Below are 11,816 nucleotides of genomic sequence, written 5' to 3' on the forward strand. Positions count from 1 at the left end.
TTCAGTCTTGCCCAGTTGTACCGGCTCCTCCCCTTCAGTCTTGCCCAGGTGTACCGGCTCCTCCCCTTTAGTCTTGCACAGGTGTACCGGCTCCTCCCCTTCAGTCTTGCCCAGTTGTACCGGCTCCTCCCCTTCAGTCTTGCACAATTTTACCTGCTCCTCCCCTTCAGTCTAGCACAGGTGTACCAGCTCCTCCCCTTCAGTCTGGCCCAGTTATACCGGCTCCTCCCCTTCAGTCTTGCCCAGTTGTACCGCCTCCTCTCCTGCACTGAAACGGCTTCCTCTGGTTTCACTGCACACTGTGAGCTTCTCACAATGTGCATTAGAAGCTGCGGTCAGTCAGATGGAGCTCCGCCTCATTTCCTGGCTGGAGGACGTCCACCATCATCTAGCCCTGTTCCTTGTCCACCTCTTCCATTCATTGGATTTCACTTCTATCAATCACAGAGGCTCAACATCACAGGTGGCCTCTACCAGCCTGTCAAAGAACACCCACTCCTCCAGACTGACGTCCGCCCATCCAGGTATTATGTTTTTTGCATAACTCTTCCCACAAACCATCCCACTGCTTGCACCAGGGCTGAGGGCTCTTAAGAGGAGTACTGAGGCAGGATGCTGTGATGTTTTCAGGAAGCTATGTCCAACATTGCATAGAGAAGAACAGAGACCTAGTAATGACATCAATGGGTATAGCAAAAGGTATGTCATGAAAAGTGAAGGTTGTATTTAAAGACGTCAATAGCTTGTTGATGAGGGGGCAGGGAGGAAACAAGGAAGGCAAACTATAGGTGGAATAACTTCAGCTCTGGGGACAAAGATAGCAAAAAAAAAAAAACTAGCAGAGGGTCTAACCCTCTCTGAACTCTATTCAGATATTGATGGGTTCTCATCATCCCTGCTAGATTTTTAAAAAGTGTCATAGGAGTGGGACCAACCGAAGAAGGATGGCTTTGAGACATAGAACCTGATTATTCATTTTGGGTGGATTAACCCTTTAGGCCAGTTGCCCTCTAGAATGATTGATGTGACCCTTCAGGCCCTGTTCACATTACGTGATTTGGAATGGCGGCAGAATCCGGATAACGCGTATTTGGGTGTCACTTTTCTTAATGGCCCCCCAAACACCCGGCAGACAGCGACAGCGTCATCCTTCAGAAAATCTTCACCATTTACCTTTAAACATCATTCTTGAGCTCTGGCCTGCCCAGGATGAGACGATATCACTAGTCTGCTGCAGGCAGGAGGAAGCATTTCTGCACTCTGCCTTCCCCCAGTGATCAGACTGTACATTGTAACCTTGTAGAAGGAGGAAGAAGCATTTCCTCAGTCTCCCCTCCCCCAGTGTTCAAACTGTACAATGTACAAACATTGTTCAGACAGGAGATAGGGAGAAACAAAGTAGCATTGTTTATGAACATCGATCAGACGGGAGATAGAGAGATACAAAGTAACATTGTTTATAAACATTGATCAGACGGGAGATAGAGAGATACAAAGTAACATTGTTTATAAACATCGATCAGGCAGGAGATAGAGAGATACAAAGTAACATTGTTTATAAACATCGATCAGGCAGGAGATAGAGAGATACAAAGTAACATTGTTTATAAACATCGATCAAATTGGAGATAGAGAGATACAAAGTAACATTGTTTATAAACATCGATCAGGCAGGAGATAGAGAGATACAAAGTAACATTGTTTATAAACATTGATCAGACGGGAGATAGAGAGATACAAAGTAACATTGTTTATAAACATCGATCAGGCAGGAGATAGAGAGATACAAAGTAACATTGTTTATAAACATCGATCAAATTGGAGATAGAGAGATACAAAGTAACATTGTTTATAAACATCGATCAGACGGGAGATAGAGAGATACAAAGTAACATTGTTTATAAACATTGATCAGACGGGAGATAGAGAGATACAAAGTAACATTGTTTATAAACATCGATCAGGCAGGAGATAGAGAGATACAAAGTAACATTGTTTATAAACATCGATCAAATTGGAGATAGAGAGATACAAAGTAACATTGTTTATAAACATCGATCAGGCAGGAGATAGAGAGATACAAAGTAACATTGTTTATAAACATCGATCAGACTGGAAATAGAGAGATACAAAGTAACATTGTTTATAAATATCGATCAAATGGGAGATAGAGAGATACAAAGTAACATTGTTTATAAACATCGATCAGACGGGAGATAGAGAGATGCAAAGTAACATTGTTTATAAACATTGATCAGATGATAGAGATACAAAGTAACATTGTTTAAAAACATCGATCAGACGGGAGATAGAGAGATGCAAAGTAACATTGTTTATAAACATTGATCAGATGATAGAGATACAAAGTAACATTGTTTAAAAACATCGATCAGACGGGAGATAGAGAGATACAAAGTAACATTGTTTATAATCATTGATCAGATGAGAGATAGAGAGATACAAAGTAACATTGTTTATAAACATTGATCAAATGGGAGATAGAGAGATACAAAGTAACATTGTTTAAAAACATCGATCAGGCGGGAGATAGAGAGATACAAAGTAACATTGTTTATAAACATTGATCAGATGGGAGATAGAGAGATACAAAGTAACATTGTTTATAAACATCGATCAAAGGGGAGATAGAGATATACAAAGTAACATTGTTACTTTTGTATCTACTAACACATCTGCAGATCTAAGGGGTGAGCTTCCATCTGCATTCAATACCATCTAAAGCAACCTGACAAGTTAAAAAAAACAAAAAACGTCTAAATGAAACTGTGTTCCCATTGAACTCATTATTAACTGTTTGTTTACTTTCACTTTCTTCCTATTTCCCTGTTAGCTATTTTTTTAAAATTTTTCTTTTTTTCCCATTTATTTGTTTTGTTCCTTTATTGCAATAACAAGAATCAAAGAAAAAAAAAAAACCAAACAAAAAATCAGTCTTTAGCTTATTTGTAAATAACTTTGCGATCCTTTGTACCAGAATCATAATTTTTGTGTCATTTTGAATGGGACAAATTACAGAGTAATCAAAGTGTGTTACATAAGTGATGGCAAAGATATCGCTGAATACACAGAGGAAATAGAATAAATGCGTAAATCGCTCTGCTCCATGGAGGGGGGGGGGGTGTACAGGAGTGAACTGGTTCCTTTAGTTATTGTTCCTTTTCCTGCCGCCCCTGTTGGTGGTTGGTCATGTGACTCCTTTGATGAAATGATACTTTGTATCAGTCTTCAGTATTATGTAATCTCTTTTATAGAAATGATAATCGGGGTTGGGCAGGCCTGCTCCAGCAATCTCGGCTCGGAGGGGAGTCTGACATTTGCATAAATCGAGCGTTTTTCTTCGGTTTAACGTATCTCGCGCTGCCTCTTTGGTTGTGTTTGCGCCTTTGTCTTTGTGTGGAAAAGTAAACAGCGTGTTTTTTGTAAAGCTCTGATGTGGGGGGGACGTCTGTGTTTAAACTTGCTATCTTCCCGTCTCATCCTTGGCACAACACCGCCGGGACGCCTCCATTGTCCGCGCCTATTCAGCATCAACACTGCGGAAAGCTTTTGTCGCCTTGTTTGTGCAGGAGACACCTGTAATAATTGATAATATGTACCTGCTTAGTACACGGCTAATTACTAATTGTACACCAGAGCCCCGCTCATCTTCCCTCCAATCGCAGAACTCCAACCCAAACAACTCCGACAGCTGGAAGCGTCTTAGAATAAAACGCAATAAACATTTTTGAGTTTGTAAACACGACTGCTAAATTATCAAACATTGTTCAGGCAGGAGATAAAGAGATACAAAGTAACATTGTTTATAAACACTGATCAGGCGGGAGATAAAGAGATACAAAGTAACATTGTTTATAAACATCGATCGGATGAGAGATAGAGAGATACAAAGTAACATTGTTTATAAACATCGATCGGATGAGAGATAGAGAGATACAAAGTAACGTTGTTTATAAACATCGATCAGACGAGAGACAGAGATACAAAGTAACATTGTTTATAAACATTGATCAGACAGGAGATAGAGGGATACAAAGTAACATTGTTTATAAACATCGATCAGACAGGAGATAGAGGGATACAAAGTAACATTGTTTATAAACATCGATCAGACGGGAGATAGAGAGATACAAAGTAACGTTGTTTATAAACATCGATCAGACGGGAGATAGAGAGATACAGGGGCGGACTGACAACTCATGGGGCCCCCGGGCAATAGGGGATCAGGGGCCCCTGTGTCCTTACCCAAACTCAAAAAAGCCTATGAAAAAGGTACCAGGGGCATCTCATGGGGCCCTCTACTGACTTCGGGCCCTCGGGCAGTGCCCAAGTTTCCAAATGGTCAGTCCGCCCCTGGAGAGATACAAAGTAATGTTGTTTATAAACATCAATCAGGCAGGAGATAGAGAGATACAAAGTAACATTGTTTATAAACATTGATTTGATAGGAGATAGAGAGATACAAAGTAACGTTGTTTATAAACATCGATCAGGCAGGAGATAGAGAGATACAAAGTAACATTGTTTATAAACATCGATCAGCCAAGAGATACAAAGTAATGATATTTATAAACATTGATCAGGCAGGAGATAAAGAGATACAAAGTAACATTGTTTATAAACATCGATCAGACGAGAGATACAAAGTAACATTGTTTATAAACATCGATCAGACAAGAGATACAAAGTAATGTTGTTTATAAACATCGATCAGACCGATGAGAGAGAGATGAAAAGTAACATTGTTTATAAACACTGTTCAGATGAGAGATGTCCACCTGCCACCCGGCCACTGTACGTATTCTGTAAGGGGGTGACATGAACAGGCTAGGCCAAATACATGTATGTGATCCACCCCGCTCAGGTTTAGGGGCACACTACATACCTGCTGGGGCCCCTCCTGTGACCGCTGTGTGTAGAAGTTTACTGTTACTGGTAACCTGGTGTCATGTGACCAGTCGTAGCGATCGAATAATAACAATGTATACCAGCCTGTCATATATAACTTTCCATTAAGAACAGCTTGTTTGCAGTTGTGAACTGTGCCTGCCTGGCTACCGGGAAGAAGTTGGGGGCGGAGCTGGGAATCAGAAAGTGCAGGGTCTGGAGGAGGACCAGAGGAGGGCTGGAGTCAGCTGAAGGCTGAGACTGGGGGAGGCAGAGCCGAGGGGGTGCTGTGGCTGCACAGAGAGGCACAGGATGTGCAGGAGGAGTTCTGTCCTCCTCTCTGCTGCTGAGAAGGTGGGTTCAGAGACTAGGGGGAGTGCCGCAGCTGTAGGAGAGGTGCAAGAGCCACATGAAATAACTTGGTGGGCCGACTCATGTGCTGTAATTGCTATCCTACAGTACTGCAATCTCTTGCATGGCCCCATAGAATTGCATTAGTCACATTCATTGGTTGCACCACCCACCAAATGCATCATGGTTCAACCGCCTGGTTTTACTGCCCCCTAGTCGCACACGTGAACAAAGCCTTGGAAAAAAACAAAAAAAACAAATACGTACAACCACCACATCTAGGGACCGTAAAGCTTCCTTCACATCTTGCACATATGCGTGCTCACGGAACATGCGAAAAACGCTTATCGCGCTTGTGGTCCCATTCATTCTTAATGGCGCCACAAACGTGTTCAAAAAATGCACCAAAATCCACATTTTAAAAAAAATTCAAGGTGCAGGAGCTTCTTTGGCGTGTTTGTGGCGAATACGGCAGACTATTTAGGTGAATGGCCAGCCGTCTGTCCTATAAGGAGATAAGAGGGGAGCACTGAAAGAAGGGGAGGATCAGAGAAGACAGAATCAAACAGCATTTTTATACAATGCCCTGTACTGATCATATTCACCCCTCCCCCCAAAAAATGTTGCCGAAAAAGCGCGCGTTCCCTCTGCGCCGAGACATGAAGGCTGCCTTCGGCTGAAATGTATTACATTGTTGTTCTTGAATTTAGCCGCACTTTAAAGTACGATCCATCCCCCTCCTTCAGTCTGAAAAGGAATTTTTTTCACACCTTGAAATCATGAAATATACATTTTTAACATGCAGGTGTTTAAATGACTTTTTTAGGCCCCCGAAGAAGTGAAAAGTCTGCGGACTCGGGCGGCTCTCAATGACGGGGTATGGATTCCAAGAGCCATCATTTCTGGAAACAATTTATTTTGGAGTGCTTTATGTCCTCACCCTTGAAATGCAGCGTGACTGATCAGCATTGTGGGTAATCTACAGCATAGGCGCTCTTATAAATCACAGCTTGGCGCTCTCCGCCGCGCTGATAAATAGGAATATGGCGGTGAAAAATCCCCAGGAATTACCCAAAGCGTGACAGAGAGTGGCAGGCTGCTCCCGAGGTCGGCTCCTGGGGGTGTTTTTCTGGAGGTCAGAAGAAGAGGGGCCTCTGGAGGGTCTTGTTGTTTTTTTTTGGGGGGGGGAGGGTAACAAAAGAAAATATCAAAAACACAATATACTGTACACCTGTATGGGATCCAGCCAAGAAATCATGAAATATTCTTTAATATGCAGCTAGTCTAAATATCAGAATTCTGTGTTTATGTCAGCTTCCTGCACAGCAGAACTAAGACTGGGAGAGGGAGGGACCAGACAAACACGGAGGTAATACTTTGTGTACTAGGGAACCATTTCCATCAGTTTCCGATGTACCAGAGGAGCTTACACTCTAATGTCCTCCCCCCCTCCACAGTCACATCAGTCTCTGTACCAGAGGAGCTTACACTCTAATACCCCCCCCTCCACAGTCACATCAGTGTCTGTACCAGAGGAGCTTACACTCTAATGTCTTCCCCCCTCCACAGTCACATCAGTATCTGTACCAGAGGAGCTTACACTCTAATGTCCCCTCCCCCACAGTCCCATCAGTCTCTGTACCAGAGGAGCTTGCACTCTAATGTCCCCTCCCCTCCCCCCTCACAGTCACATCAGTCTTTGTACCAGAGGAGCTTACACTCTAATGTCCCCTCCCCCACAATCACATCAGTCTCTGTACCAGAGGAGCTTACACTCTAATGTCCCCTCCCCCACAGTCACATCAGTCTGTGTACCAGAGGAGCTTACACTCTAATGTCCCCTCCCCCACAGTCACATCAGTCTCTGTACCAGAGGATCTTACACTCTAATGTCCCCTCCCCCACAGTCACATCAGTCTCTGTACCAGAGGAGCTTACACTCTAATGTCCCCTCCCCCACAGTCCCACGCTATTTTTATTATACATTTATATAGCTCTAACATATATCGAAGTGCTGTACAGAGAACACTGAGCCAGTCACATCAGTCTCTGTACCAGAGGAGCTTACACTCTAATGTCCCCTCCCCCACAGTCACATCAGTCTCTGTACCAGAGGAGCTTACACTCTAATGTCCCCTCCCCCACAATCACATCAGTCTCTGTACCAGAGGAGCTTACACTCTAATGCCCCCCCCCCCCCCACAGTCACATCAGTCTCTGTACCAGAGGAGCTTACACTCTAATGTCCCCTCCCCCACAATCACATCAGTCTCTGTACCAGAGGAGCTTACACTCTAATGTCCCCTCCCCCACAATCACATCAGTCTCTGTACCAGAGGAGCTTACACTCTAATGTCCCCTCCCCCACAGTCACATCAGTCTCTGTACCAGAGGAGCTTACACTCTAATGTCCCCTCCCCCACAGTCACATCAGTCTCTGTACCAGAGGAGCTTACACTCTAATGTCCCCTCCCCCACAGTCACATCAGTCTCTGTACCAGAGGAGCTTACACTCTAATGCCCCCTCCCCCACAGTCACAACAGTCTCTGTACCAGAGGAGCTTACACTCTAATGTCCCCTCCTCCACAGTCACACACTATTATTATACATTTATATAGCTCTGACATATACCGCAGTGCTGTACAGAGATCACTGAGACAACCACTACTGCTCTGTTCCCACCACCCTACACTATGTTTTTGAAAAACAACAATTAAAAAAAAAACATAAATAAATGGCTATAAAATCAACTTTCTACCATGGATCCTGTAGCTTAGCGTTTTCTTTTCTAAAAAAAAAAAAGAATAAAATAACCTCAAGGCCTATATTAGTATTTCCAAGGCAGAAGCAGGCAAAACTCTCAGACAAAATCTCAATCCTGTAAATATCTGGCTTGGATTTTGTTTGCAGTGAGTCATTTCCCTTTCTATACATCATTGTTGTTGATCGCAGGATTTCGATGAACAAACCCAGCAGCTCTTGCCGCATTCTAGGACAATGTTTACTCTATGCGGGGATATTATCACATGACCTAACCTTGACGCTAAAGTGATTGTGCGAAGCAAAAAAAAAAAAAACAATAAAAAAAAAAAGCACAAAAAAAAAAAAAAAGGCGTAATAAGCCGGGTCGCCGTCAGCAGGTGCGAGTTCATATGTAAAAACGAAAAATGCCACTTTGTCTAGTTAAATATCAGACGACAAATACTGTCTGAGGCGAGTCATTTTCTTGAGTCAACAGTCAGTTGATGGTATTTGAATGTGGAATTGTCTCCTTTTTCCTTTTTTTTTTTTTTTTTTTTTTATTAATCGAACAAAGAACGAGAGAATTTAAAACTCCCCCCCCGCGCGCTACATTCTAATTAAGTCCAAGATGGGAGATTTTCACCGTTTAATTACCGCCTGCGCTTCAGCAGGCGACCTCTTCTTGATGGAAGCGGGACTTTGTTCCCTTCATCCGGCGACCCCGGTGGTCCCGAGCCCGACCCCCGTCATTTATGGTTTAGGCAAAAAGGACGCGAATTTATGCCTTTTAATTGGGAAGAAGTTGGACTGGCGTTTTCACGTGTCATCTTTAATGCGCTGACCCCGGGAGAGTAATGCATCGATGCAGCGATGGAAATTAAAAAAAGTCACCGGGTCGCCTATGGGATGATTAAACCTATCATTACACAAACGGAAAATGAACGCCAACGCGCTGCTAATTGTGGAAGATGGTAAATAATATTAACATTTTGTTGAACTTTTATTAAAATTTATAGATAGGAAAGTGGGCGAGACCCTTTAGACTGGGGAAATATTGGCCTAGACCAGTGGTGGGCAACCTTTTTTTTCAACTGAGCCAAATCTTGCCAAAACCACAATTGAAATTTATTTTGAGAGCCACATTTTTAAAACTGAAAATACATCTCCCATATAGTAATTCATCCCCCATATAGTAATTCATCCCCCATAGTAATTCATCCCCCATATAGTAATTCATCCCCCATAGTAATTCATCCCCCATATAGTAATTCATCCCCCATAGTAATTCATCCCCCATATAGTAATTCATCCCCCATATAGTAATTCATCCCCCATATAGTAATTCATCCCCCATATAGTAATTCATCCCCCCTATAGTAATTCATCCCCCCTATAGTAATTAATCCCCCATATAGTAATTCATCCCCCATATAGTAATTAATCCCCCATAGTAATTCATCCCCCATATAGTAATTCATCCCCCATATAGTAATTCATCCCCCATATAGTAATTAATCCCCCATATAGTAATTCATCCCCCATATAGTAATTCATCCCCCATAGTAATTCATCCCCCATATAGTAATTCATCCCCTATAGTAATTCATCCCCATATAGTAATTCATCCCCCATATAGTAATTCATCCCCCATATAGTAATTCATCCCCCATATAGTAATTCATCCCCCCATATAGTAATTCATCCCCCATATAGTAATTCATCCCCCCTATAGTAATTCATCCCCCCTATAGTAATTCATTCCCCCTATTGTGTCAATTCACTTACCTTTGCTCCGCGCGTTCCTCTCGCCGTGTTCCCGCGCCGTTCCGGTCTTCAGGGTGGACTGTGAGAGGAGAGGAGTTCGTCACGCTGCCCCGCCTACATCCTGACAGCCAATGTTTGCCACGCTCCGTGGGACGGATTAAAAGGTCCGCTGGGTCGTATACGGCCCGCGGGCCGTAGTTTGCCCATTGCTGGGCTAGCTGCAGAGTCCTGACTTTTGGGGCGGCCGCCCGAGAGGAGGGAGGGGAGCGGGCGCCTGGAACACAGAAGAGCCGCATTAAAATGTGTAAAGAGCCGCATGTGGCTTGCGAGCCGCGGCTTGCCGACCACTGGCCTAGACTGGAGTGTCCGTCCTCCACGGAAAAAGGGAAAACATCCGGCAATCTATCATGTACAGAGATCTATATTTCGTAACAAGTTCCCAATTGCTATTTTTTTATTTTTGATTGCCGTTTACACGCTCAATTTCAGCTTGTGTTTTCAAATAAAGACAATAGAGGACGCCAACTAAGTGTAGCAAATACTCTTTATTTTATTAAAAAGATAGATGGCAACCAGGGGCGGACTGACCATTTGGAAACTCGGGCACTGCCCGAGGGCCTGGGGTCACTAGGGGGCCCCATGAGATGCCCCTGGTACCTTTTTCATAGGCTTTTTTGAGTTTGGGCAAGGACACAGGGGCCCCATGATCCACTATTGCCCGGGGGCCCCATGAGTTGTCAGTCCGCCCCTGATGGCAACTCACTTGTAGAACCCAATCTGACCATTCATCTCATCCCATTCCATCTCATTGCAATCTATTTTGTTCTACAAGTGAGTTGCCATCTGTCTTTTTAATAAAAGAATATTGCTTCCCTTAGCCGGCGCCCCTTGTTATCCTGTTTCTATATCTTACCCTAGGTCAGCACCTAAGCGTTTTGCATTTTGCATAAATGCACAGCAGTCCATTTAACATGATTTCCTATGGGACCTGGTTCACATCTCCACGTTTTCACCCGGTAAGTTTTTTGGAAAGGGTCAGGGACACCTGCTATAGGACGGGCGGGACACTCGCCGTTGTGACTGGGCGTCATATGGCGTCCTGTCAAAACGAGCTGCTCACACGGCCGTGGGGCCATGCAGTGGCGCGATCTGTCACCGGCTGTATCCACGGGACACAGCCGATGACATATCACTACACCGGCCTGTTGTCAGTGTCATGTGACCGCTGTGACCAATCACAGCAGATCACATGTCAATTGTATACAATGGATGGCTTCCATTGTATACAATTATGTTGTTAGCTGTGACTGGTCAAGGCAGTCACATGATACAGACAGGACCAATCACAGCCCATCTGTATCATTATTATTATTATAATTATCATTATTATTATTTTTATTATCATTATTATTATTATTATTATTATTATTATTATTATTATCATTATTATTATTATTATTATTATTATTATTATCATTATTATTATCATTATTATTATTATTATTATTATCATTATTATTATTATTATTATCATTATTATTATCATTATTATTATCATTATTACTATTATTATTATTATCATAATTATTATTATTATTATCATTATTATCATTATTATTATTATACAGGATTTATATGGCACCAACAGTTTGCTCAGCGCTTTACAATATAATTGATATAATATAATTTACAATACAGCAACAATACAGTTCAATACAAGAGGGTTAGGAGGGCCCTGATCCTGGGAGCTTACGATCTAAGAGGGAGGGGCTAGTGGTACAAAAGGTAATAACAGTGGGGGATGGACTGGGAGGCGGAATAGAAGATTCCATTATTAGCTGAGGGCTTTCTTGAAGAGAGAGGTTTTCAGAGATCGCCTAAAAGTGAGCAGAGTAGGTGATAGTCTGATAAATTGGGGTAGAGAGTCCCAGAGGATGGGGAAGCTCTGGAGAAGTCCTGGTGATGAGCATGGGAGGAGAAGACAAGGGAGCTAGAGAGCAGGAGTTCGTTCGAGGAGCGGACAGTACGGTTTGGGTGATAATGTATCATGTGA

Source organism: Staurois parvus, unplaced genomic scaffold (genome assembly GCF_062004578.1).
Source record: "Staurois parvus isolate SC_StPar_1 unplaced genomic scaffold, SC_StPar_1.0 ptg000378l, whole genome shotgun sequence".
NCBI classification, from domain to species: Eukaryota; Metazoa; Chordata; class Amphibia; order Anura; family Ranidae; genus Staurois; species Staurois parvus.